The sequence below is a fragment of the Hippopotamus amphibius genome, chromosome 12 (genome assembly GCF_030028045.1).
Source record: "Hippopotamus amphibius kiboko isolate mHipAmp2 chromosome 12, mHipAmp2.hap2, whole genome shotgun sequence".
Taxonomy (NCBI): domain Eukaryota; kingdom Metazoa; phylum Chordata; class Mammalia; order Artiodactyla; family Hippopotamidae; genus Hippopotamus; species Hippopotamus amphibius.
Window position 1 is genome coordinate 58,618,159 of NC_080197.1, and position 6,000 is coordinate 58,624,158.

Below are 6,000 nucleotides of genomic sequence, written 5' to 3' on the forward strand. Positions count from 1 at the left end.
CAGTTTCCGAGCAGCCCTCCCGGGCGCGGGCTGGAGGAAGGTCGGCGGCCGCCCCGGAGGCCCTTGGGGCGGGAACGTGAAGCCGGGGCCGGCCGCAGCCGGGGGAAGCGACAGGCTGGGGTGGGGGGGACGCGCTGGGACACACCCAGCGGCGCCGGGACGCGGGCCAGACCCTGGGCTGACCTGGGCACGTCTTGCGGGAGAAGCCCTGGCCGTGGGGGTGGGATGGGGGTTGGAAGTATCTTTCTTTGGTCTCAGTTTTGCAAATTGAATTCCCACTAGTTAAGCACTAGGGGATTTAATTGTGATAAATATATTGGGTCTCTCCGTGTAAGGTGTAAAGTAAAAGAAGTGATTTTATGGCACTAACGGATTCTTCATGGTGCAGCAAAGTGAAGGAAATTAATGTAGTCAGTGCTTGAGGGGTGGTCTTTTGTTATATTTAAAAAAACATATTTAGAAACACCTTCTCTTAGGAAAAATGGTCAAGTGTCACACTAACTTTTTGAAGTGATCACACTTACTTGATTCTGTAACACGTATGGAACCTGCATGTTTACAAAGGATCTAAAATGAGTAATTCCTCTGGATGAACCGCGTGCACACAGCACTGTTAGGAAGATAGGGAAGCACCACTACCCCTCTGCAAATTTGATTTCGGTCATGTGATGGAAAGTGATCTCGGGGGTGGCCAGTAATATTTGGACAAGTCAGGTGCCAGTATTTGCTAAGACATCCTAGTGTGGTTGTAAACTCTCCAGTGTAAAGGGCACAGGGAATGCCACCCTGGAGACAGACTGCTAGGAGCTAACAGACATTCACAAAGCACTAAACGAATTCATTGTTTGTTGTTTGCCTTGTAATGATATGTATGCCTAATGTCCTATAGGTTGCGTTTGAATAACACTCCTTTACCACCCAAACTGTTTGTAGGAAACAGCTTAGTTATTAATAACACTCTGAAAGTTGGAAAAGCAAAGGCAGACTTCAAACATGCAGTCAACATATATATTGAGTTCTTACTATGTAAGGGGATACAGGCATTGGGGATACAGCAGTGACCCACACAGACAAATTCGTCACCCATCATGGTGCTCAAAACTTGCAATAAAGGCTCACAAGTTCCCAACATTTGCCAACCAATTTATGACAACTAGCAATCATGTTCCTCTGCACTGGATTTTTTTCAGCTGGTGCTTATGAAGATGCCAGGCAAAAGGCATCCATTCCCATCCCTTCCTCCTGTCCCCTTTCCCTTCCTCCTGTCCCTTCCTCCTGTCCTCTCTCCCTTCCCTGACCTCTCTGGAGCCATACTACCTTCCCTGCTGCTCTTCCAACAGGACAAGCTTGATCCTGTCCCGGAATATCTGCCCTTGTTCATCCATGTGCCTGCAGCAGTTAGTTCCCAGATGGAGGACAGCTGATTGCAACTGCACCCGCCACCTTTTTTTCCCCCCACCATAAGGCATGTGGGATCTTAATTCCCCGACCAGGGATTGAACCTGCACCCCCTGCAGTGGAATTGGTGTGTCTTATCCACTGGACCTCCAGGGAAGTCCACACCCACCTTTTTTTTAGGTCTCTGCTCACTTCTTCAGAGAGGCCCCCATGAGCAGCCCATAGGCAATATATAAAATACCACCTCTCCATCATTCTTTATCTTTGATCTGTTTTTTCTTCATAGCAGGTGTCATGCTTGGCATCGTGTGTGTCCTGATGTATACGAATACACAGACATATAATTTGTTTATTGCTTGCCTCTCATTAGGATAAACAGTGACTTTTGTTCACAACTGTTTGTCTAATGCCAAGAATGGTACCTGGCAATAAATAAATATTTACTTATTTGCCTTTTTTTTTTTAATAAACATGTATTGATCCTCAATAAACATTTGCTGGATGAGTGATTGAATCTCTGGCAAGCATTTCAGCTTGATCACCTCACCAAAGACAGCAGAATACCAGGCCTCTCAAAGCATCCTCTTCCGTGGTAAAGTTCATTTCCTCAACACTTTCTGAGCACCTGTGTGACACAGAGACATCAACAAGTGGTAAGGAGTCAAAGGCAGTTAACATTTGATACCTGCAAATGGGAAAAGACTTTGAGTGATTTGGAAGCTGATTGAATTTTGTCGCAATGAAATTATGGATACTGTATTTAAGCATTAATAGAGTTCCCCTAACAATAGAGTTAAATCACTTTCACCTTAGTCCAAATGATCACATCTTATGTTAAAAGAAATTGTTCACTTAACTGAAATACCTTCTTTGAATTTAAAGTTAGAGTCTGATCATTTCTCCATCCCTCAAGTCAGAGAGAACAAACTACAATAAGCTGTAGAAGAAGTAAGTGTCGAAAAAGATAGTATCTCAGCTCTCAGATGGCCACTGACCCTGTCTGGAGCTGAGTGGGACCCTCTGAATTCAACCCATGCTGGAATATAGAGCACATGTGACTAGGGCTTGACGGTCCCAGATGTTTCTCCTCTTCACTGGCTCTGCCAGGTGTGGTGACCTTTGTCCCTTAGACAATGAGCTTCTTCAAGGCCAGAGCCAGTATCTGTTCATCAGTGTATGCTCAGCACCTAACACAATGCCTGGCATGCAGTAAGCGCTCAGTAAACGGCTGTTGAAATCCAAACTTTCCTCTCCATTCCCACAATCATTGTCCTAGTTCCAAGCTTTATCATCTCACACCTGGATTATTGCAAGAACCTGCTCAGTGGCCTTTGTCCAGTCTTCCTTTCCCATGCGTTGGCCACACTGCCAGCTCAATTAACTTTTTAAACACTAAAGAGTCAGGAACAACCCATTACGTGGAGAGGCATGAAAGCTTCAACTTCCCTCCTAGTTTCAGTGCCCTTTACTCTGTCCCTTCTATTGCCCCCAACCAGACGATGGGCATTGATTGCCCTTGTTGCACTGAACTACCACAAGTTCCTGAATACTCTACGCTCTACGCTCTCAAATGTTTGTCTTTGGGTGGAATAACCTTATTTAGAGGTCTCCTGCTCACGTGTCAAAACTCAGCCCACATTACCTTTCCTCTGTGAAAACTTCCAAAACTATCTGAGTCAAAAGGTAACCTCACCCACTCCTTTGCTTTGTGTTCTCTTAGCCCTTTCTCTAAATCTCCACTTGGCTATTTAAACTCTCACTCCACAAACGTGCATGTGCAAGAAACGCTGTCCTTATTTCTGTCACTAAGTCTAACTTCAAGCTGCCTCCCCAGGGGCTGGTGGGAAATAATCCCTGTCATTGTGGGCTGTCCCGCTCCCACCCTCCTTAGGATTTCACAAGGAAAGGACCTCTTCCTACTCAGACCGTCTGAAATAACTGTCCGCGTCCGAGTTTGCCGCTTTCTGAGTGGGCATCTTTGCCGAGGCTGGAAGATCCAGGCCTTGGGGGCGTGGAGCCCCCATGCTGCCCTGGGCCTTTGAAAGGACCTCTTCCTACTCAGACCGTCTGAAATAACTGTCCGCGTCCGAGTTTGCCGCTTTCTGAGTGGGCATCTTTGCCGAGGCTGGAAGATCCAGGCCTTGGGGGCGTGGAGCCCCCATGCTGCCCTGGGCCTTTGAAAGGACCTCTTCCTACTCAGACCGTCTGAAATAACTGTCCGCGTCCGAGTTTGCCGCTTTCTGAGTGGGCATCTTTGCCGAGGCTGGAAGATCCAGGCCTTGGGGGCATGGAGCCCCCATGCTGCCCTGGGCCTTTGCCACAGCAGAGGACCTGCGGCCCTCTGAGCCCGCTGCCTTATTGCCTCTGCCTCTACTGCTTCCTCCTAACGCAGTCTCCAGCTTTGGAGAGGGTTGCAGGGACCAGGCCGTTACACTGAGTGAGTGATGTTGGCTGAGAGTAAGACCACAGAGAGTGGCGGGGACCACAGTGAACTGGAGGCTGTACCCTCTTAAAAGGGGCAGACGTTACACAGCTCCAACTATTTGTAGCCCGGTGAAAAGGTAGCCCAGGCCTGCCAGGTCATCGAGGATTTTTCCAGGAGAAGCTGAAGTCTAGGTTTTAACGTGAAAGCTACTCTCAAAATGGCATCTATTTTTAAAAACCTCAGAACTATTCCTTATAAGCGAAGCATATCTGTCAAAGCATTAGCCTGGAGAAGGCCACTTTAAGACCTCTGCTTTAAAGGAAGGGGAAAAAAAGGCCTGATGATGAGAGGATTCCTTCAAACATTTAACTCCGAACTTCCTTGATGTAAGTAGCCCTGAAGCCATTCTTGAAAATGGGTGGAGACACGGATAATGCAATGAGAACAGACACCGAGAATGTCTCAGTCAATAACCCTGTCACGCTGGGACTCTTCACGTTGTGTTGTAATTAATTAGGTGTGTCCCCCACACCTGGGCACCCAGACATGCTGCCGCTCAGATTGGCAGCACCTCCAGCCTCACTCAGCCCTTGCTGCTGTGACTGTCTACTTGTTCTTAGCTCCTTCTCAGGTTCCTTTTACAACCCTCCCAGACCTCTCTCCCACTTACCTCAAGACCTCTGCTTATCTCCCCAGTCTCTGGAAGACCCTGCTGCATCAGGAGAACTCAAACCACAGGGCATCATCTTCCTATCATCAACGTCCTACCTACCTCCTCCCACACCTTCGCGTCCTTTCCTGCTGCTGCAGAGGGAAAAGCAGCCCTTCTCTTCAGAGCCACCCCTTCCATTTGGGCCACTGTTAACTGTTAAAACTCCACTGTCCTCTCCACACAGTGAGTCTGGATCTCTGTTAAGGGAGTTCTGTTATTCCTTCATCGTTGTATTCCTGGAGTCTAGTACACTGCCAGGCACAGGCAAGATGCCCAATAAACATTTATCAAATAAACACTTTTTGTTTCTGGGGCTGTACCACAGTTCCTAAAAGATTGTCTAGAGACGTATGACAACTGTTGACACCTGATGCTTGGTGGGTTATTGATATAGCGAGAGTAGTTTCCCCTGACTCTGAGTGTGGGCTAAGTTTGGAGGAGATAATCCGGGAGGGAATGCAGCTGGCAGGCTGGGGAGTTCCTCCTGGGTCAGGTCAGTGCCATCCAGCTGTGAGTCTGCTGTATTAATACCTCCTATTTGTCTACTCTGATTACCGCTGCTGAGGCTGGCCTCTGGCACTTGCTGGGGGGAGCAATGGGGAAGCCGCCACGTCCAAGGTGTCACATTGCTCTCTGTCCCCTCAGGTTCCACCTGAGGACACCACTACTGCATTAGCAGATTCTTCCCTGGGGAAAGACAATAGGCACCAAGCTTCCTTACCCCTTGTATGTTTTGAGACATTTTTGTATTCTCTTTTCCTCTAACATTTAAGCCTTTAAAAAAATATTTTTGATGGTATATTAAAGTATATTAAAGTCTGCATGAATTAACTAACTGTATTTATCTTCACTCCTATTCTCATATTTTATTTTATACCTTCCTTATTACCCTCATCACCTTCAACCTTTTCTTATTTTGAATTTCATCTGTTTAAAATTATTTCATAAACGACTGTTCTTATTTTAATTTTAACAAGTTATTTTAACCTTCTGGTAGCCTTTCAAATTTTATTTTCTTGTTCTCACCTTTAGTCAGCTTATTTTATAGTCCACATTGTACTTCTTTTTTTGGGAGCTTTTATAATTCTCCTGGTTGAAAATTTTGCCTTAGTATTCCTTTAAGATTTTCTTACGTCTCAGTTTTCAGCTTTTAATTGCTTTTGTCTTCCAGAATCTTTTAGCATCACATTTTCATCTTTATTCTCTCTTCAATTCCTTTTTTATTATTATTTTATTTTATTTTTTTGGGGGGTTCAATTCCTTTTTGACACTATAACTTTCCCACATTTTCTTTTATTTATTACCTGTCAATCAGTCTAGTTCAAATAATTAAGAAAACGTCTCTGCCCCTGCCCCACTTTCTGCCAACCATCACTGTAAATACATTTTTTTTTTTGCATTCATGTTGCCTTTTTGACATGGCATTCTGTGCAATCTTTATTTTCATATTGTGTATTTTTAAATC